Source organism: Pleurodeles waltl, chromosome 3_1 (genome assembly GCF_031143425.1).
Source record: "Pleurodeles waltl isolate 20211129_DDA chromosome 3_1, aPleWal1.hap1.20221129, whole genome shotgun sequence".
NCBI lineage: Eukaryota > Metazoa > Chordata > Amphibia > Caudata > Salamandridae > Pleurodeles > Pleurodeles waltl.
Window position 1 is genome coordinate 596,731,330 of NC_090440.1, and position 22,276 is coordinate 596,753,605.

Genomic DNA, 22,276 nt, shown 5'->3' on the forward strand with positions numbered 1-22,276 from the left:
GTTGCAGGTTTGCAGGCTTCCAGCGCGGTCAGCAGTCGATTCCTTATCAGAAGGTGAAGAGAGAGATGCAGAGGAACTCGGATGAGCTCTTGCATTCGTTATCTGAAGTTTCCCCAGAGACAGAGACCCTAAATAGCCAGAAAAGAGGGTTTGGCTACCTAGGAGAGAGGATAGGCTACTAACACCTGAAGGAGCCTATCAGCAGGAGTCTCTGACGTCACCTGGTGGCACTGGCCACTCAGAGCAGTCCAGTGTGCCAGCAGCACCTCTGTATCCAAGATGGCAGAGGTCTGGAGCACACTGGAGGAGCTCTGGACACCTCCCAGGGGAGGTGCAGGTCAGGGGAGTGGTCACTCCCCTTTCCTTTGTCCAGTTTCGCGCCAGAGCAGGGGCTAAGGGGTCCCTGAACCGGTGTAGACTGGCTTATGCAGAATTGGGCACCTCTGTGCCCAACAAAGCATTTCCAGAGGCTGGGGGAGGCTACTCCTCCCCTGCCTTCACACCATTTTCCAAAGGGAGAGGGTGTCACACCCTCTCTCAGAGGAAGTTCTTTGTTCTGCCATCCTGGGCCAGGCCTGGCTGGACCCCAGGAGGGCAGCTGCCTGTCTGAGGGGTTGGCAGCAGCAGCAGCTGCAGTGAAACCCCAGGAAGGGCAGTTTGGCAGTACCAGGGTCTGTGCTACAGACCACTGGGATCATGGGATTGTGCCAACTATGCCAGGATGGCATAGAGGGGGCAATTCCATGATCATAGACATGTTACATGGCCATATTCGGAGTTACCATTGTGAAGCTACATATAGGTAGTGACCTATATGTAGTGCACGCGTGTAATGGTGTCCCCGCACTCACAAAGTTCAGGGAATTGGCTCTGAACAATGTGGGGGCACCTTGGCTAGTGCCAGGGTGCCCTCACACTAAGTAACTTTGCACCTAACCTTTACCAGGTAAAGGTTAGACATATAGGTGACTTATAAGTTACTTAAGTGCAGTGTAAAATGGCTGTGAAATAACGTGGACGTTATTTCACTCAGGCTGCAGTGGCAGGCCTGTGTAAGAATTGTCAGAGCTCCCTATGGGTGGCAAAAGAAATGCTGCAGCCCATAGGGATCTCCTGGAACCCCAATACCATGGGTACTTCAGTACCATATACTAGGGAATTATAAGGGTGTTCCAGTAAGCCAATGTAAATTGGTAAAAATGGTCACTAGCCTGTCAGTGACAATTTGGAAAGAAATGAGAGAGCATAACCACTGAGGTTCTGGTTAGCAGAGCCTCAGTGAGACAGTTAGTCACTACACAGGTAACACATTCAGGCACACTTATGAGCACTGGGGCCCTGGGTTACCAGGGTCCCTGTGACACATACAACTAAAACAACATATATACAGTGAAAAATGGGGGTAACATGCCAGGCAAGATGGTACTTTCCTACATTTGGTGCCTGCGGTTGCAGGGGGAAGATTCCGTCGACCCACAGGAGATTTCTTCGGAGCTTCTAGTGCAGAGAGGAGGCAGACTACCCCCACAGCATGCACCACCAGGAAAACAGTCGAGAAGGCGGCAGGATCAGCGTTACAGAGTTGCAGTAGTCGTCTTTGCTACTTTGTTGCAGTGTTGCAGGCTTCCAGCGCGGTCAGCAGTCGATTCCTTGGCAGAAGGTGAGAGAGAGATGCAGAGGAACTCGGATGAGCCCTTGCATTCGTTATCTAAAGTTTCCCCAGAGACAGAGACCCTAAATAGCCAGAAAAGAGGGTTTGGCTACTTAGGAGAGAGGATAGGCTAGCAACACCTGGAGGAGCCTATCAGAAGGAGTCTCTGACGTCACCTGGTGGCACTGGCCACTCAGAGCAGTCCAGTGTGCCAGCAGCACCTCTGTTTCCAAGATGGCAGAGGTCTGGAGCACACTGGAGGAGCTCTGGACACCTCCCAGGGGAGGTGCAGGTCAGGGGAGTGGTCACTCCCCTTTCCTTTGTCCAGTTTCGCGCCAGAGCAGGGCTAATGGGTCCCCTGAACCGGTGTAGACTGGCTTATGCAGAATTGGGCACATCTGTGCCCAACAAAGCATTTCCAGAGGCTGGGGGAGGCTACTCCTCCCCTGCCTTCACACCATTTTCCAAAGGGAGAGGGTGTCACACCCTCTCTCAGAGGAAGTTCTTTGTTCTGCCATCCTGGGCCAGGCCTGGCTGGACCCCAGGAGGGCAGATGCCTGTCTGAGGGGTTGGCAGCAGCAGCAGCTGCAGTGAAACCCCAGGAAGGGCAGTTTGGCAGTACCAGGGTCTGTGCTACAGACCACTGGGATCATGGGATTGTGCCAACTATGCCAGGATGGCATAGAGGGGGCAATTCCATGATCATAGACATGTTACATGGCCATATTCGGAGTTACCATTGTGAAGCTACATATAGGTAGTGACCTATATGTAGTGCACGCGTGTAATGGTGTCCCCGCACTCACAAAGTCAGGGAAATTGGCCCTGAACAATGTGGCGGCACCTTGTCTAGTGCCAGGGTGCCCTCACACTAAGTAACTTTGCACCTAACCTTTACCAGGTAAAGGTTAGACATATAGGTGACTTATAAGTTACTTAAGTGCAGTGTAAAATGGCTGTGAAATAACGTGGACGTTATTTCACTCAGGCTGCAGTGGCAGGCCTGTGTAAGAATTGTCAGAGCTCCCTATGGGTGGCAAAAGAAATGCGGCAGCCCATAGGGATCTCCTGGAACCCCAATACCCTGGGTACCTCAGTACCATATACTAGGGAATTATAGGGGGGTTCCAGTAAGCCAATGTAAATAGGTAAAAATGATCACTAGCCTGTTAGTGACAATTTGGAAAGAAATGAGAGAGCATAACCACTGAGGTTCTGATTAGCAGAGCCTCAGTGAGACAGTTAGTCACTACACAGGTAACAAATTCAGGCACACTTATGAGCACCAGGGTCCCAGTGACACATACAACTAAAACAACATATATACAGTGAAAAATGGGGGTAACATGCCAGGCAAGATGGTACTTTCCTACACAACCCCCCCCCCCAAACGAAGGACAATAAGACTAGCCATGACCTGATGAGTCTTCATTGTCTAAGTGGAAATATCTGGAAAGTCCATCTGCATTGGAGTGGCTACTCCCAGGTCTATGTTCCACTGTATAGTCCATTCCCTGTAGGGATATGGACCACCTCAACAATTTAGGATTTTCACCTTTCATTTGTTTTAGCCAAAGTAGAGGTTTGTGGTCTGTCTGAACAATGAAGTGAGTGCCAAACAGGTATGGCCTCAACTTCTTCAGAGCCCAGACCACAGCAAAGGCCTACCTCTCTATGGCAGACCAACACTTTTCTCTAGGGGTCAACCTCCTACTAATAAAAGCAACAGGTTGATCCTGGCCCTCAGAATTAAGTTGTGATAGGACTGCCCCTACTCCTAATTCAGATGCATCAGTTTGGACATAGAATTTTTTAGAGTAACAAGGGCTTTTCAGGACAGGTGCAGAGCACATGGCCTGCTTCAGCTCCTCAAAAGCTTTCTGACAGTTTGCTGTCCATAATACCTTTTTTAGGCATTTTCTTGGATGTGAGGTCATTAAGAGGGGCTGCAATGGAGCCATAGTTCTTAATGAACCTCCTGTAATACCCAGTGAGGCCTAGGAAGGCCCTCACCTGAGTCTGAGTGGTAGGGGGAACCCAATCAATAATTGTTTGGATTTTCCCCTGAAGTGGTGCAATCTGTTCCCCACCAACCAGGTGTCCCAGATAAACCACCTTCCCCTGCCCTATCTGGCACATTGAAGCCTTGATAGTGAGGCCTGCCTTCTGCAGGGCCTCCAAAACTTTCCATAGGTGGACCAGGTGATCATCCCAGCTGGAGCTAAAGACAGCTATATCGTCCAAATATGCTGCACTGAAAGCTTCCAGCCCTTGCAGGACTGTGTTCACCAACCTTTGAAAAGTGGCAGGTGCATTTTTCAAACCAAAAGGCATTACAGTAAACTGGTAATGTCCTCCAATGGTTGAAAATGCAGTTTTAGGTTTAGCATCTTCTGACAATTTGATCTGCCAATACCCTGCAGTCAAATCAAAAGTGCTTAGATACTTGGCAGATGCCAGTGTATCTATGAGCTCATCTGCCCTGGGTATAGGGTGAGCATCAGTTTTGGTTACCAGATTGAGACCTCTATAGTCTACACAAAACCGAATTTCCTTCTTTCCATCTTTGGAATGGGGTTTTGGTACAAGTACCACAGGAGAAGCCCATGGACTTTCAGAGTGCTCAACCACTCCTAGTTCTAACATTTTCTGCACCTCTTGCTTTATGCAGTCCCTGACATGGTCAGGCTGCCTATAGATCTTACTTTTGACAGGTAAACTGTCTCCAGTATCTATAGTGTGCTCACACCAAGAAGTGGTACCTGGCACAGTAGAGAAGAGTTCAGAGAATTGATCTAGGAGATTTATGCAATGGTCTTTCTGCTCAGCAGTAAGACAATCAGCCAAAACTACACCTTCCACAAGAGCATCTTGTTCTGTGGAAGAGAGGAGATCAGGTAGAGGATCTCTGTCTTCTTCCGTCCCTCATCAGTTGCCATGAGCAGGGTGAGATCAGCCCTGTCATAGTAGGGTTTCAGGCGGTTTACATGGAGTACCCTAAGGGGAATCCTGGCAGTGCCTAAGTCAACTAAATAGGTGACTTCTCCCTTCTTTTCAACAATTGTGTGGGGTCCACTCCATTTATCTTGGAGTGCTCTTGGGGCCACAGGCTCCAAGACCCACACTTTCTGCCCTGGTTGGTACTGAACCAAAACAGCCTTCTGGTCATGCCATTGCTTCTGGAGCTCTTGGCTGGCCTGAAGGTTTTTGCTGGCCTTTTTCATGTACTCAGCCATCCTTGATCTGAGGCCAAGTACATAATCCACAATATCCTGCTTAGGAGCTTTTAAAGGTTGTTCCCAACCCTCCTTTACAAGTGTGAGTGGACCCCTAACAGGGTGTCCAAAAAGAAGTTCAAAGGGACTGAAGCCCACTCCTTTCTGGGGTACCTCCCTGTTGGCAAAAAGGAGGCATGGTAGAAGGATATCCCATCTCCTGCGGAGTTTTTCAGGGAGACCCATAATCATGCCTTTGAGAGTTTTATTAAATTTCTCCACCAGTCCATTTGTTTGTGGATGATAGGGTGTAGTGAACTTGTAAGTTACACCACACTCCTTCCACATGGCCTTTAAGTATGCAGACATGAAATTGCTTCCCCTGTCTGATACTACTTCCTTTGGGAATCCCACTCTGGAAAATATTCCCAGGAGGGCCTTTGCCACTGCAGGTGCTGTAGTGGTCCTTAAAGGAATTGCTTCAGGGTATCTTGTGGCATGGTCCACTACCACCAAGATAAACCTATTGCCTGAAGCAGTGGGAGGGTCAAGGGGGCCAACTATGTCAACCCCTACCCTTTCAAAGGGAACCCCAACCACAGGCAGTGGAATAAGGGGTGCCTTTGGGGTGCCACCTGTCTTGCCACTGGCTTGACAGGTTTCACAGGACTTACAAAAATCTTTTGAGTCCTCAGACATTCTAGGCCAATGAAACAAGGGAACAAGTCTGTCCCAAGTTTTCATTTGTCCCAGATGCCCAGCTAGGGGAATGTCGTGGGCAAGAGTTAGGAGGAACTTTCTGTACTCCTGAGGAATCACTAATCTCCTGGCAGCTCCAGGTTTAGGATCCCTATGCTCAGTGTACAAGAGGTTGTCCTCCCAGTAAACTCTGTGAGAGTCACTGACATCCCCATTAGCCTGTTTGACAGCTTGCTGTCTTAGACCCTCTAATGTGGGACAGGTTTGCTGTGCCACACTCAGCTCCTCCCTGGCAGGCCCCCCTTCACCCAAAAGCTCAGCAGTGTCTGCTTCCAGCTCCTCTGGTGTAGGTTCTGCACAGGGAGGGAATTCTTCTTCCTCAGAAGTTGAATCCACTGTAGAGGGAGGGATAGTGGGAAGTGGTTTGCTTCTACTAGCCCTAGCTTTAGGGAGCACTTGGTCCATTGTTCCAGGATCCAAGCTTCCCTGTCCTTTTTGCTTTTTGGCCTGAGCCCTTGTCAAAGCAAAAATATGCCCTGGGATGCCCAGCATTGCTGCATGGGCCTCCAACTCCACATCTGACCAAGCTGATGTCTCCAAATCATTTCCTATTAGACAGTCTACAGGTAAATCTGTGGCTACCACAACTTTCTTTGGACCAGTAACCCCCCCCAGTTGAGATTAACAACAGCCATGGGGTGGCTAAGTGTGTTGTTGTGAGCATCGGTTACTTGGTACTGGTGACCAAGTAGGTGTTGTTCAGGGTGGACCAGTTTCTCTATGACCATAGTCACACTGGCTCCAGTGTCCCTGTAGGCCTGAACCTCAACACCATTTATTAGGGGTAGCTGCTTGTACTTTTCCATATTAAGGGGACAAGCAACTAAGGTGGCTAAATCAATAGCCCCCTCAGAGACTAACACAGCCTCTGTGGCCTCCCTAACAAGGCCAACCCCAACTAAGTTACCAATAGTGAGCCCAGCTACTCCCTTGGATTGGCTATTAGTAGGTTTGCTCCCACCAGCACTGCTATTAGTAGGGACACTAGGGGTAGCAGTAGGGGTTGTAGTGGTAGGAGGCTTGGTGCTTTTCTTTGGACAACTGGGATCTGTTGTCCAATGGCCTTTTACTTTACATAAATAGCACCATGGTTTCTTTTCTTTGTTTCGATTAAAGGAGAATTTGGACCCACCACCCCCACCAGAGTGTTTTTGTGGGCCTGATGAAGACTCATTTTTAGATTTGTCCCCACCCTTGTCAGAAGACTTACCATCCTTCTTTTTGTTGCCATCTTTGTCACCCCCTGTATGAACATTTCTGTTCACCCTTGTTCTGACCCATTTGACTGCCTTCTTTCCCAATTCTTGGGGAGAGGTCAGATCAGAGTACACCAAGTACTGGTGCAACAAATCAGACACACAATTATTAAGAATATGCTCTCTCAGGATCAAGTTATACAGGCTGTCATAATCAGTAACTTTACTGCCATGTAACCACCCCTCCAAGGCCTTCACTGAATGGTCAATGAAATCAACCCAGTTTTGTGAAGACTCCTTTTTGGTCTCTCTGAACTTTATCCTGTATTGTTCAGTGGTTAAGCCATAACCATGCAGGAGTGCATTCTTAAGTACTGTAAAATAAATTATTGGCATCACTTTCTTTCACAGTAAGGAGCCTATCCCTACCTTTTCCACTAAATGATAGCCATAGGATAGCAGCCCACTGCCTTTGAGGGACATCCTGATCAACACAGGCCCTCTCAAGTGCAGCAAACCACTTGTTAATGTCATCCCCCTCCTTATAAGGGGGAACTATCTTGTGCAGATTCCTGGAATCATGCTCTTTTGCAGGATGACTATGGGGAATACTGCTGCTGCCACCATGGGTTTCTAAACCCAACTTCTGTCTTTCCTTCTCTAATTCTAAAGACTGTCTATCCAAATCCAGCTGTTGCTTTTTAAGCTTCAGTCTGGTTTGTTCCACCCTCAAATTATTGTGTTCCCTTTCTAACAATCTGTCATCAGGGTTGGTGGGAGGGACATTTCTAGATACAGAGGTATGATGGGAATGAACAGAAGGAGACCTGTCCCTTACAGAGGGCACACTAACAGCTTGGCTAACAGAAACATCAGTACCACTGTGGTGTGAATAAATGCTTTTGCTATGATGTGAGACAACACTATTTGTATGGTGTGGCTCTTCATCATTACCAACTATGCTAGACTGTCTAGTAATGGGCAGGCTAGGAAGTTTCTTTCCTGAATCTTTTCCTGGGGGAGCCCTGGATCAGATTGGGAACCATTAGCTACTTTTTCAACAGATGGGGCACTTCTAGCCTTATCCTGTTCTCTAAGCATGTTAAGTTACAATTCCAAGGAAGGATTCTTCCCTACACTCAAACCTCTCTCTGTGCAGAGACTCCTTGCTCATTTCCAGCTAAGGTGATCATATGCAAGTTTGGACAGATCAACATTTTGGCCTGTGCCAGACATTTTTAGAGAGAGTTAAAGTGATAGAAAAAGAGAAAAAAGTTTGTCAGAGCTTTTAGAAAGACAGAGAAAAAAACTTTAAAAACTTTTTTGAACTTTTTAGAAAGTTAGAAGTACTTTTCAGCACTTAGAAAAGATTGAAAAGAGGAAATGCAAAACTTTTTGGCTATGTGTATATACACTGAACTTGTTTTGTATATTTTTCTCTTATGAAAAGTACAATGACAAGAGTGGTAAGTAGTCTCAAAGCACCTATCCCACCACTGCACAACCAATGTAGGAGGCTGGACTGGCTTGTAGTGAGTACCAAGGGGTACTTGCACCTTGCACCAGGCCCAATTATCCCTTATTAGTGTATAGGGGTCTAGCAGCTTAGGCTGATAGATAATGGTAGCTTAGCAGAGCAGCTTAGGCTGAACTAGGAGACGTGTGAAGCTACTACCGTACCACTTAGTGTCATATGCACAATATCATAAGAAAACACAATACACAGTTATACTAAAAATAAAGGTACTTTATTTTTATGACAATATGCCAAAGTATCTTAGAGTGTACCCTCAGTGAGAGGATAGGAAATATACACAAGATATATATACACACTAGCAAAAATATGCAGTATAGTCTTAGAAAACAGTGCAAACAATGTATAGTTACAATAGGATGCAATGGGGAAACATAGGGATAGGGGCAACACAAACCATATACTCCAAAAGTGGAATGCGAACCACGAATGGACCCCAAACCTATGTGACCTTGTAGAGGGTCGCTGGGACTATTAGAAAGTAGTGAGAGTTAGAAAATTAGCCCTCCCCAAGACCCTGAAAAGCGAGTGCAAAGTGCACTAAAGTTCCCCTAAGAACAAAGAAGTCGTGTTAGAGGAATAATGCAGGAAAGACACAAACCAACTATGCAACAACTGTGGATTTCCAATCTAGGGTACCTGTGGAACAAGGGGACCAAGTCCAAAAGTCACAAGCAAGTCGGAGATGGGCATATGCCCAGGAAATGCCAGCTGTGGGTGCAAAGAAGCTTCTACTGGACTGAAGAAGCTGCGGTTTCTGCAGGAACGCAAAAGGCTAGAGACTTCCCCTTTGGAGGACGGATCCCACTCGCCTTGTAGAGTCGTACAGAAGTGTTTTCCCGCCGAAAGAACGCCAACAAGCCTTGCTAGCTGCAAATCGTGCGGTTAGCGTTTTTGGACGCTGCTGTGGCCCAGGAGGGACCAGGAGGTGGCAAATTGGACCAGGAGGTAGAGGGGACGTCGAGCAAGACAAGGAGCCCTCTTAGCAGCAGGTAGCAGCCGGAGAAGTGCCAGAAACAGGCACTACAAGGATGCGTGAAATGGTGCTCACCCGAAGTTACACAAAGGAGTCCCACGTCGCCGGAGACCAACTTAGAAAGTCGTGCAATGCAGGTTAGATTGCCGTGGACCCAGGCTTGGCTGTGCACAAAGGATTTCTGCCGGAAGTGCACAGGGGCCGGAGTAGCTGCAAAAGTTGCGGTTCCTAGCAATGCAGTCTAGCGAGATGAGGCAAGGACTTACCTCCACCAAACTTGGACTGAAGAGTCACTGGACTGTGGGGGCCACTTGGACAGAGTTGCTGGATTCGAGGGACCTCGCTCGTCGTGCTGAGAGGAGACCCAATAGACCGGTAATGCAGCTTTTTGGTGCCTGCGGTTGCAGGGGGAAGATTCCGTCGACCCACGGGAGATTTCTTCAGAGCTTCTAGTGCAGAGAGGAGGCAGACTACCCCCACAGCATGCACCACCAGGAAAACAGTCGAGAAGGCGGCAGGATCAGCATTACAGAGTTGCAGTAGTCGTCTTTGCTACTTTGTTGCAGTGTTGCAGGCTTCCAGCACGGTCAGCAGTCGATTCCTTGGCAGAAGGTGAAGAGAGAGATGCAGAGGAACTCGGATGAGCTCTTGCATTCGTTATCTAAAGTTTCCCCAGAGACAGAGACCCTAAATAGCCAGAAAAGAGGGTTTGGCTACTTAGGAGAGAGGATAGGCTAGCAACACCTGGAGGAGCCTATCAGAAGGAGTCTCTGACGTCACCTGGTGGCACTGGGCACTCAGAGCAGTCCAGTGTTCCAGCAGCACCTCTGTTTCCAAGATGGCAGAGTTCTGGAGCACACTGGAGGAGCTCTGGACACCTCCCAGGGGAGGTGCAGGTCAGGGGAGTGGTCACTCCCCTTTCCTTTGTCCAGTTTCACACCAGAGCAGGGCTAAGGGGTCCCCCGAACCGGTGTAGACTGGCTTATGCAGAATTGGGCACATCTGTGCCCAAGAAAGCATTTCCAGAGGCTGGGAGAGGCAACTCCTCCCCTGCCTTCACACCATTTTCCAAAGGGAGAGGGTGTCACACCCTCTCTCAGAGGAAGTTCTTTGTTCTGCCATCCTGGGCCAGGCCTGGCTGGACCCCAGGAGGGCAGATGCCTGTCTGAGGGGTTGGCAGCAGCAGCAGCTGCAGTGAAACCCCAGGAAGGGCAGTTTGGCAGTACCAGGGTCTGTGCTACAGACCACTGGGATCATGGGATTGTGCCAACTATGCCAGGATGGCATAGAGGGGGCAATTCCATGATCATAGACATGTTACATGGCCATATTCAGAGTTACCATTGTGAAGCTACATATAGGTAGTGACCTATATGTAGTGCACGCGTGTAATGGTGTCCCCGCACTCACAAAGTCAGGGAAATTGGCCCTGAACAATGTGGGGGCACCTTGGCTAGTGCCAGGGTGCCCTCACACTAAGTAACTTTGCACCTAACCTTTACCAGGTAAAGGTTAGACATATAGGTGACTTATAAGTTAGTTAAGTGCTGTGTAAAATGGCTGTGAAATAACGTGGACGTTATTTCACTCAGGCTGCAGTGGCAGGCCTGTGTAAGAATTGTCAGAGCTCCCTATGGGTGGCAAAAGAAATGCTGCAGCCCATAGGGATCTACTAGGGAATTATAAGGGTGTTCCAGTATGCCAATGTAAATTGGTGAAATTGGTCACTAGCCTGTTAGTGACAATTTGAAAGAAATGAGAGAGCATAACCACTGAGGTTCTGGTTAGCAGAGCCTCAGTGAGACAGTTAGGCATCACACAGGGAACACATACTTATAGGTCACAAACCTATGAGCACTGGGGTCCTGACTAGCAGGGTCCCAGTGACACATAACAAACATACTGAAAACATAGGGTTTTCACTATGAGCACTGGGCCCTGGCTGGCAGGATCCCAGTGAGACAGTGAAAACACCCTGACATACACTCACAAAGAGGCCCAAAGTGGGAGTAACAAGGCTAGAAAGAGGCTACTTTCTCACACATTGTGGCGTTAAACATATGTCGTGACATATGTATAGTGCACGCGTGTAATTGTGTCCCCGCACTCACAAAGTCCGGGGAATTTGCCTTGAACAATGTGGGGGCACCTTGGCTAGTGCCAGGGTGCCCACACACTAAGGGGGTGATTCTAACCCTGGCGGTCGGTGATAAAGCGGCGGCCAACCCGCCAACAGGCCGGCGGTAAAAAAAATGCAATTCTGACCCTGGCGGGAACCGCCAACACAGCCCGCCGCATTAACACTCCGACCGCCACGGCGGAACAAACAAACAGCGCGGCGGTCACCGCCAACAGCCAGGCGGCAGACAATGTACCGCCCACCCTATCACGACCCACCAATCCGCCACCTTTTCCGGGGCGGGAGCCCCGCTGATAAAAACAAGGCGGAAACAGACATTTTCAATGGAAAACGCTCACCTCGAGACACTCCACGCGGAATCCGGACAGCATGGAACCCGAATTGAACATCATACCTGCTCTCGTCTACCTGCTCATCTACCACGAGTACGAACTCCGCGCAGAGGTCAACGGTGAGTACTGCACCTACGACACACGGGAGGGGGGAGGACGAAAGGTTACGGGCATACACATATGCGAAAATCCCCACACCCCCAATATGTACACACCAATGCAGAGCAGGAAGTCACAGTGACACCACACAAACACCCTTTAAAAATACAATGACACAACCAAATTTGGAATAAATATTTATGTACAAAAAAAGCACCTGGAAATAATTGAGCAACCGTGAAAAATATTTACAAAAACCAAAAATATATACACATCAGTGTATCACTGAAGTAACAAGTCCTGCACATCCTACAAATCTAACATGTCCGTGGGCCAATGTTCTGCGAAACAAGGGCAAAGCCCACACACGAGACCTGAGTCCTTTGGAGAGAACACTGCAGGGGCATCTGATGTTAAAACTACAGGCACCTCAGGGGGAAGGGAAGGGGGGGCCACCACAGCCACATGAGTCCAGGACGCCAGATCCACGAGGAGCCACCATGCCCACTGCACCATCCTGGGGAGTGCAAAGCCACAGTCTCTCAATGTCTCTACAGTGGGTGGTCTGCCCACTGCACCATCCTGGGGAGTGCAAAGCCACAGTCTCTCAATGTCTCTACAGTGGGTGGGCTGCCCACTGCACCATCCTGGGGAGTGCAAAGCCACAGTCTCTCAATGTCTCTACAGTGGGTGGGCTGCCCACTGCACCATCCTGGGGAGTGCAAAGCCACAGTCTCTCAATGTCTCTACATTGGTTGGGCTGCCCACTGCACCATCCTGGGGAGTGCAAAGCCACAGTCTCTCAATGTCTCTACAGTGGGTGGGCTGCCCACTGCACCATCCTGGGGAGTGCAAAGCCACAGTCCATCCGGTGGATGACAGTCTCCACTGGTCAAGGAGGAGGCATGGTGGGCACAGTGAACCATAAACAGTGCCTGAGACAGCGGGACCCAGCGCAGCGGTGCATGACATGGCGATGTCCAGCGGAGCGGTGCCTGAGAGGAAGGGCCCAGCGGAGCGGTGCTTGAGATGAAGGGCCCAGCGGAGCAGTGCTTGACAGGAAGGGCCCAGCGGAGAGGTGCCTGAGAGGAAGGGCCCAGCGGAGCGGTGCTTGAGATGAAGGGCCCAGCGGAGCGGTGCTTGAGATGAAGGGCCCAGCGGAGCGGTGCTTGAGAGGGAGGGCCCAGCGGAGCGGTGCTTGACAGGAAGGGCCCAGCGGAGCGGTGCTTGAGATGAAGGGCCCAGCGGAGCGGTGCTTGAGATGAAGGGCCCAGCGGAGCGGTGCTTGAGAGGAAGGGCCCAGCGGAGCGGTGCTTGACAGGAAGGGCCCAGCGGAGCGGTGCCTGAGAGGAAGGGCCCAGCGGAGCGGTGCTTGAGATGAAGGGCCCAGCGGAGCGGTGCTTGAGAGGAAGGGCCCAGCGGAGCGGTGCTTGAGATGGCGGGGCCCTGTTCAGCGGTGCTCTTCTGCACTGCGGGGCCCTGTTCAGCGGTACCTGTCTTCACGGCGGGGCCCTGTTCAGCGGTACCTGTCTTCACGGCGGGGCCCTGTTCAGCGGTGCTCTTCTGCACGGCGGGGCCCTGTTCAGCGGTACCTGTCTTCACGGCGGGGCCCTGTTCAGCGGTCCTCTTCTGCACGGCGGGGCCCTGTTCAGTGGTACCTGTCTTCACGGCGGGGCCCTGTTCAGCGGTACCTGTCTTCACGGCGGGGCCCTGTTCAGCGGTGCTCTTCTGCACGGCGGGGCCCTCTTCAGCGGTACCTGTCTTCACGGCGGGGCCCTGTTCAGCGGTACCTGTCTTCAAGGCGGGGCCCTGTTCAGCGGTGCTCTTCTGCACGGCGGGGCCCTGTTCAGCGGTACCTGTCTTCACGGCGGGGCCCTGTTCAGCGGTGCTCTTCTGCACGGCGGGGCCCTGTTCAGCGGTACCTGTCTTCACGGCGGGGCCCTGTTCAGCGGTGCTCTTCTGCACGGCGGGGCCCTCTTCAGCGGTACCTGTCTTCACGGCGGGGCCCTGTTCAGCGGCGCTCTTCTGCACGGCGGGGCCCTCTTCAGCGGTACCTGTCTTCACGGCGGGGCCCTGTTCAGCGGTATCTGTCTTCACGGCGGGGCCCTGTTCAGCGGCGCTCTTCTGCACGGCGGGGCCCTCTTCAGCGGTACCTGTCTTCACGGCGGGGCCCTGTTCAGCGGTGCTCTTGCAGTATGTCAAGGGAGTCAGACCTGGCCTGGACACCCTGCTCACTCGCCCTCCGACCGTGCTGTGTCAGGCCCCTTCGGGGAGTGAGTCCTGGGCCCTTTGGTGTCGTCCCTTGCAGCCGGGATGGGGCTTGTGGGGCCCTCCTGCTCCGCGCTCCTGGTGGTTGTCCTCTCCGCCCTGCTGTCCTTCCGCTCCTTAGATGTGGCTCTCGGCCCCTTGCCTCCCCTGGCTGCTGTGGCCGGTGAAGTGGCCGGAGTCACCTCCTTGGGGGCAGCCGTCTCTGTCCGCTCACGTCGGCCCTTCAATTTCCGGGTCCTCTTGCCTGGGGGGGGGGGCTGGCTGTCCCCTTGCTGCTCACCGAAGTGTTACTGCCGCCAAAGGGTGGACTCCACATGCCATGCACCACTTGCACTGTAGAAGTTGGGCTGGTGGTGGCTGAGGTGCCCTTGGGACTTTTCCCAGTTGGAGGGGGTGGGTCGGGGGAGGGAAAGAGGTCAAAATTGGAGAGGTAATATTTCTTGGGACCAAGGTAAGGGGTAGGAGTAGTGGTGAGAGAAGTGGAGGAAGAGGATGTGGTTGTATGAGAGCCAGGTGTGCTGTCCTTGGGTGCAGGTGACTGGGACGTAGGCTGTGGTGAGGTGGTTGGCTGTTGTTTGGGTGTCTGCCTGCGTTTATGTGTCTTGGAAGAGGGGGTGACAGACACAGTGGGAGAGGACACAGGGGACGTGTAAATGCCAGTGGGGGTGGTGACTGCAGGTGTGCGGACTGTAGTGGAGGGTTTGCTGGTGGTGGAAGAACTGGCTGATGTTGGGGTGCATGCAGGTGTGAGTGTAGACGTCACAGGGAGGGAGGAGGGAGACGAGGAGGACGGGGACACAGATGTGGTAGTGACTGTTGATATGTCTGCATCTGTGTGTTGCTTGGGTGAATGCTTGTGTTTTCTGTGGTGCTTATGTTTGGATGAGCTGGCCTTGGGTGTTGAGGTGTGTGCAGGCTGGTCTGATGGTGTGGATGGGATAGGTTGAGGTACAGGAGACAGAGAAAGGGTGGAGGCAGATAGAAGAGGGAGACTGGAGACAGGGACAATGGCTGCCGTCAGTGCTGAGGCCAGAGCAGTGAACGCTCGTTGATGGGCAGCCTGACCCGAATGAACGCCCTCCAGGTAGGCATTGCTCCGATGCACCTCCCTTTCCACCCCCTGGATGGCATTCAGAAGGGTAGTCTGCCCAACAATGACCGTCCTCACCAGGTCAATGAGCTCCGCACTGAGGGCAGTAGGGGTAACAGAGGCAGGGGCTGAGGTGCCTGGGGCGAAGGAGACGCGCGCCTTCCTGGCCGAGCGGCCACGGAGCGAAGACTGAGGGGCTGCTGGGAGGGCGGTGCTGGTGCGCTGGGTGGCGGCTGTACCTGTTGTTGCGGGGGGCACAGATGGTGCCGCCACCGCTAGGGAGCTCCCAAACGAGGACGTGTCCGTGTCGCTGGTGTCTCCACCGGCCCCCGTTGTGGTGCTCCCCTCGCCCTCCGGATCACTGGTGCCCTCGGTGTCTGTGTCAGTGCCCACCGGGGCCTGGTGACCTGCAGCTCCCTCCTGCTCCGACGCCAAATCTCCTCCGCCTGATGATGCTAAAACACAAGAAGACAAAGATTTAGGGTGGGGGGAGAAATTAAACAAAGTTGAGTGCATGCCTTAGCAATACCCTTTGCGGAGAGGACAGACACAGGTGCCTCGTGCACTAAGTCGCGAACTTGGGGTACACTACTCAGTACTTCTGACTAGGCAAACAGGTCTAGGGACAACAGACGCGCACATGTGTGATGCTGGAGCATGGGTAGCTGCACTTGGCACCCTACAGAGGCGGGGGGCGGGGGCACAGGGCCATGCCTAACGGAGAGGACTACACTACAGAGAGCGCCCTGGCCTAATGTCACCCACAGCCCTCCTCCCCCACCCAGACGCCTCCACTGCGCATACAGATAGGAGAATGTGCAGATACTCACCCCCTTGTGTCTGCTGTGCTGTCCTCAAGGGCCCATCCAAATTAGGGTAGGCCACCGCCAGGATCCGGGACATCAGGGGGGTCATGGTGCGACTGGCACCCCTCCTAGGTCGGGAGGCCATCCCCAGCAGTGTTTCTGCGGTCTTCCTCGTTCCGCGGCGGATGTCCTCCCACCTCTTGCGGCAGTGGGTGCCCCGTCTGTGGTAGACCCCCAAGTTCCGGACTTCCTTGGCGATGGCAGGCCAAATATCGATTTTCTGATGGGCGCTCACCTGTTTGACATGTACAGGGTGGGAAAGAGAAACCGTCACATATCTGCATGTTTGGAGTACATGCCCCCCCTCCCCAACCTTGCCATGGTTCCCATTCTCTCATCTGTCGTGCGTTGCACTCCTCATTCCCTCCACACCCCACCAACTTACATCCCCCCCACTCCACACAGGCATAACCCATTCAATGTGCACTGAGTGTACTCACCTGTTGGTCTGGAGGACCGTAGAGTAGCGCATACTGGGGGAGGACCCCGTCCACGAGCTTCTCCAACTCTTCTGAACTGAAGGCGGGGGCCCTTTCACCAGTAGCAGCAGCCATTGTCACTTCCAGACCGAGTTCACAGCAGCACTTGCAGTATAGGTCCTCTCCTGTGGATGATCAGGTCTCGAATGATTGAGCAGATAGAAAATGGCGGTCACGCCCGCGGCGGTGCGTACCGCGGCGGTGCGTACCGCGACCGCCGGCGCACATCGTCATTGGCTCCTGAAACCCATAGGCTTCAATGTTAACCAATGCGTCTTCGCACAGCGGTCTTCGACCGCCTACCGCCACGGTGTGCCCCGCCAGCGCAGTGACCTCACATCCCATTGTCCCACTTCACAGGTCAGGCATCGGCCATTTCAAGGGCCCACATGGCTTAATTTCTAATGCGTCACACAGGCCTAGGCCTTGCAATGGCACACATACAAACATATCAAACCATACATTTACCTGTACTGTGCAAGCTGTGTTGTACGTACCTGTGAGTGGATTGACTCTGTACTCCATATTCTCCTTCCTAGGCACCGTCCGCTGGGACTAGCGATGAGAAGGAGGAATCCTCGCGTGTACCGGCCGCTGGTGGACCTGTCGACAATGGAAGAACGCCATATAATACTACGATACCGACTTGACCGAGCCTCCATCCATGAACTGTGTGCCCAGCTGGAGCCAGCCCTGATGTCCCCCATCCGCCAACCCACAGGAATTCCCCCTCTAGTGCAGGTTCTGTCTGTCCTCCATTTCTTTGCAACTGGCTCATTCCAGACAACAGTGGCCATGTCATCTGGGATGTCTCAGCCTATGTTTTCCAAGATCTTATCCAGAGTGTTGTCTGCCCTGATGAAACTCATGCGGAGCTACATCATTTTCCCAGAGGAGGGTGATTTGCCTACAGTGAAAGCTGATTTCTATGCCCTTGGACACATCCCCAACATCATTGGTGCAATTGATGGGACCCATGTGGCTTTAGTCCCCCCAAATGACGATGAACAGGTGTACAGGAACAGGAAGAATTACCATTCAATGAATATCCAGGTGGTCTGTTTGGCTGACCAGTACATCTCCCATGTAAATGCCAAGTTCCCAGGGTCAGTGCATGACGCGTATGTTATGCGAAATAGCAGCATTCCCTATGTGATGGACCAGCTACAGAGACAGCGTGTGTGGCTAATAGGTGACTCTGGTTACCCCAACCTGCCGTGGCTATTGACCCCAGTGAGGAATCCCAGGACCAGGGCAGAGGAACGGTACAATGAGGCCCATGGGCGTACTAGGAGGGTGATTGAGCGAACCTTTGGGCTCCTGAAGGCCAGATTTAGGTGCCTGCATATGACAGGTGGATCCCTAATGTACTCACCAAAGAAGGTGTGCCATATCATCGTGGCGTGCTGTATGCTTCACAACCTGGCTTTGCGACGCCAGGTGCCTTTCCTGCAGGAGGATGGTCCAGATGGTGGTGTTGTAGAAGCCGTGGAGCCTGTGGAGAGTGAAGAGGAGGAAGACTCTGAGGACGACACAGACAATAGGGACAGAGTGATACAACAGTATTTCCAGTAACACACAGGTAAGAATCACCCACAACATTTCACAATTGCTTATAGCCTCCTGCATCTGTACTTTCTGTAGTTCCCCAAAGATGTTTTTCATTAATTTTTGCCTTTCCCTTCCCTTCTCAGTGCTGTCTGACTCAGTACCTGACTTCTGCTTGGTTCGCCCATGAAATACAGCGTATTGACATTGGTATGTTGTCATGACTAATTGACAGAACAGAAATTGAACAGTAATATGTAATACATTTGTTAATAATACAGCATGACTCAAAACAGATTTGTGTGCAAAATGTGATTTATTTACAGTGCTAGATATCGGTACATGTGATTCTAAGGGTGATGGGTGGGGGTGGAGGAATATCCATGGCAGAGTCCAGTTCTCAGTCTCACAGGTGCATTGTCCTTTTGCCTGTGGAAGGATGGAGCATAGGCAGTTCATGGTTGGACAGGGTGGCAATGTGGGACAGTGGGAAGACTTGAGGGGGTATGTCCTGCTGGCGGGGGTCTTGACATCCTACTCTGTCTTTTTTTTTGGTCTCAGGCTCCTCTTACGGGGTGGTTGTTCTTCAGCAGGAGGTGGGGTTCTGGGGGGCTGTCGAGGTGTTGGGACCTCCTGTCCACTAGCGCCGGCAGAGGTGGTAGGCTGTTCCTGGTCCGGGCTAGTGACAGGGGCCCTGTGTGGTGCACCATGGTCCCGCAACGCGTCCTCTATCCTGTTGAGGGCCAGGACGATGGTCCCCATTGCGGTCCCGATGATTCTCAGCTCCTCCCTGAACCCCATGTAGCGTTCCTCCTGCTGTGCCTGGATCTCAGTGAACCTGGCCAGTACCGTCGCCATCGTTTCTTGGGAGTGGTGGTAGGCCCCCATGAGGGTGGTGAGGGCCTCTTGGAGAGTGAGTTCCCTGGGTCTCTCCTCCCCCCGTGTCGCACAGCAGCCCTCCGAGCTGCCCGGTTTCCCCCGGCCTCTGTCCCCTGGACGGTGTGCCCGCTACCACAGCCCCCAGGTCCCTGTTGTTGTTGGGGTGTTGGGTTAGCCTGGGTGCCCTGTAGTGGCAGACACACCGCTGATTGAGCTGTCCTAGAGACAGAGGCATGGGCCCGCTGGGTGGGAGCTGTGCTGGTGTTGGCAGAGGGGGTCGGGTCTGGTGTGGCCTGTGGCTGCCTGAGGGGAACCGACTGCCCAGAGGTCCCCGATGGTCTGGGCTGGTCATCAGGTTCACTGTCGACAGAGCTGCTATCCTCAGTGTGAGCCTGTTCCGATGGTGGGATGGACACTTCTGGACCCTCCTGGCTGGTGTGTTGTCGTTCGGGTCCTGCATGGGGTAAGAGAGTTTGGTTATTGTTTCTGTGTGTGCAATAGCGTGCGTGTTATGGGTGCCCTTGTCCCCCAGTGCAGGCATTCCCTTGAGGGAGGTGTTGTGAGGGTAGTTAGTGGGGGGGGGGGGTTAGTGCAGTGGTCATGCTTAGGTGATGGGTGCCCATGATTTGTGTTGGCATGCAGGAGTTGGTGTTGGGATGCGTGGGTTGTGCTGGTGAGACATTGTCAGGGAGGATGTGTGCTGGGGGTTGGGGGTGAGGGTGGGGGTGTGGGTTGGCATGCTGGTGGGGTGGGGGGGATATAGTAGTTGAGATTGGACTTACCAGAGTCCATTCCTCCGGCTACTCCAGCGAGGCCCTGAGGATGCAGGATGTTCAAGACGTCTTGCTCCCACGATGAAAATTCGGGAGGGGTGGGTGGGGGTCCGCCGCCAGTCTTCTGGACCGCGATGTTGTGCCTGGAGACCATCGATCGGACCTTCCCCCGTAGGTCGTTCCATCTTTTGCGGATGTCCTCCCTATTCCTGGGATGCTGTCCCACCGCGTTGACCCTGTCCACGATCCGCTGCCATAGCTCCGCCTTCCTGGCTATACTGGTGTGCTGCACCTGCGAGCCGAAGAGCTGGGGTTCCACTCTTAGGATTTCCTCCACCATGACCTGGAGTTCTTGGTCCGAAAAGCGTGGGTGCCTTTGGGGTGCCATGGAGTGGTGTGGGTGAGGTGTGGGGTGCTGTATGTGATGAGGAGTATGTTGGTGAGTGGTGCTTTGTGCTACTATGTGGTGTGTGTGATGGTGTAGTGTGCCTCAGTGTGTCTTGCTATGGATTGTCTGCTGTGTCTCTCTCTCCTTCTCTCAGTAATTATGGTCGCAGGGGTTTGTGGGTGATGTGGGTGTGTGTTTTATAGTTGGTTGATTGTGTGGGAGTGGTGTGTGTATGTGTATCAGGTGTGTGTATTTCAAATTGTCCAATGTGGCTGTGTTTTGGTGATGTGTGTGTATTCTGACCGCGGCGGTGTGTAGCGCCAATGGAATACCGCGTTTGAATGACCGCCGTGTGGATTCGTGGGTCGTAATGGCATGGGCGTATTTCTGTTGGCGTGACGGTGGAGGTTTGGTCATCTCCAGTTTATCGCTGCCCGCTGATGTGGCGGGCTGCAGTGGAGGACGGATTTTTGGAGGTTTGGCCGTTGTGAGTCAGAATGACCGTGGCGGTTAACCGCGGCCCCGGCGGTGTTATGGCGGTCTTCTGACCGGCGGTAAGGGCCTTTTACCGCCGAGGTCAGAATGACCCCCTAAGTAACTTAGCACCCAACCTTTTCCAGGTAAAGGTTAGACATATAGGTGACTTATAAGTTACTTAAGTGCAGTGGTAAATGGCTGTGAAATAACGTGGACGTTATTTCACTCAGGCTGCCTTGGCAGGCCTGTGTAAGAATTGTCAGTTAGTCATAACACAGGTAACACATACAGGGCACACTTATGAGCACTGGGGCACTGGCTGGCAGGGTCCCAGTGACACATACAACTAAAACAACATATATACAGTGAAATATGGGGGTAACATTCCAGGCAAGATAGTACTTTCCTACAACCCCCCCCCCCCCCAAACGAAGGACAATAAGACTAGTCATTACCTGATGAGTCTTCATTGTCTAAGTGGAAATATCTGGAGAGTCCATTTGCATTGGAGTGGGTACTCCCAGGTCTATGTTCCACTGTATAGTCCATTCCCTGTAGGGATATGGACCACCTCAACAATTTAGGGTTTTCACCTTTCATTTGTTTTAGCCAAAGTAGAGGTTTGTGGTCTGTCTGAACAATGAAGTGAGTGCCAAACAGGTATGGCCTCAACTTCTTCAGTGCCCAGACCACAGCAAAGGCCTCCCTCTCTATGGCAGACCAATGCTTTTCTCTAGGGGTCAACCTCCTGCTGATAAAAGCAACAGGTTGATCCTGGCCCTCAGAATTAAGTTGTCATAAGACTGCCCCTACCCCTAATTCAGATGCATCAGTTTGGACAATGAATGTTTTGGAGTAACAGAGGCTTTTCAGGACAGGTGCAGAGCACATGGCCTGCTTCAGCTCTTCAAAAGCGTTCTGACAGTTAGCTGTCCTTTTTAGGCATTTTCTTTGAAGTGAGGTCATTAAGAGGGGCTGCTATGGAGCCATAGTTCTTTATGAACCTCCTGTAGTACCCAGTGAGGCCTAATAAGGCTCTCACTTGAGTCTGAGTTGTAGGGGGGACCCATTCAATAATAGTTTAGATTTTCCCCTGAAGTGGTGCAATCTGTTCTCCACCTACCAGGTGTCCCAGATAAACCACTTTCCCCTGCCCTATCGGGCACTTTGAAGCCTTGATAGTGAGGCCTGCCTTTTGCAGGGCCTCCAAAACGTTCCACAGGTGGACCAGGTGATCATCCCAGGTGGAGCTAAAGACAGCTATATCATCTAGATATGCTGCACTAAAAGCCTCCAACCCTTGAAGGACTGTATTCACCAACCTCTGAAAAGTGGCAGGTGCATTTTTCAAACCAAAGGGCATTACTGTGAATTGGTAGTGCCCTCCAATGGTAGAACATGCAGTTTTTGCTTTAGCATCCTCTGATAACTTGATCTGCCAATACCCTGCAGTCAAATCAAAGGTGCTTAGATACGTGGCAGATGCCAGTGTATCCATTAGCTCATCTGCCCTGGGTATAGGGTGAGCATCAGTTTTAGTTACCTGGTTGAGACCTCTGTAGTCAACACAAAATCTAATTTCCCTTTTTCCATCTTTGGAATGAGG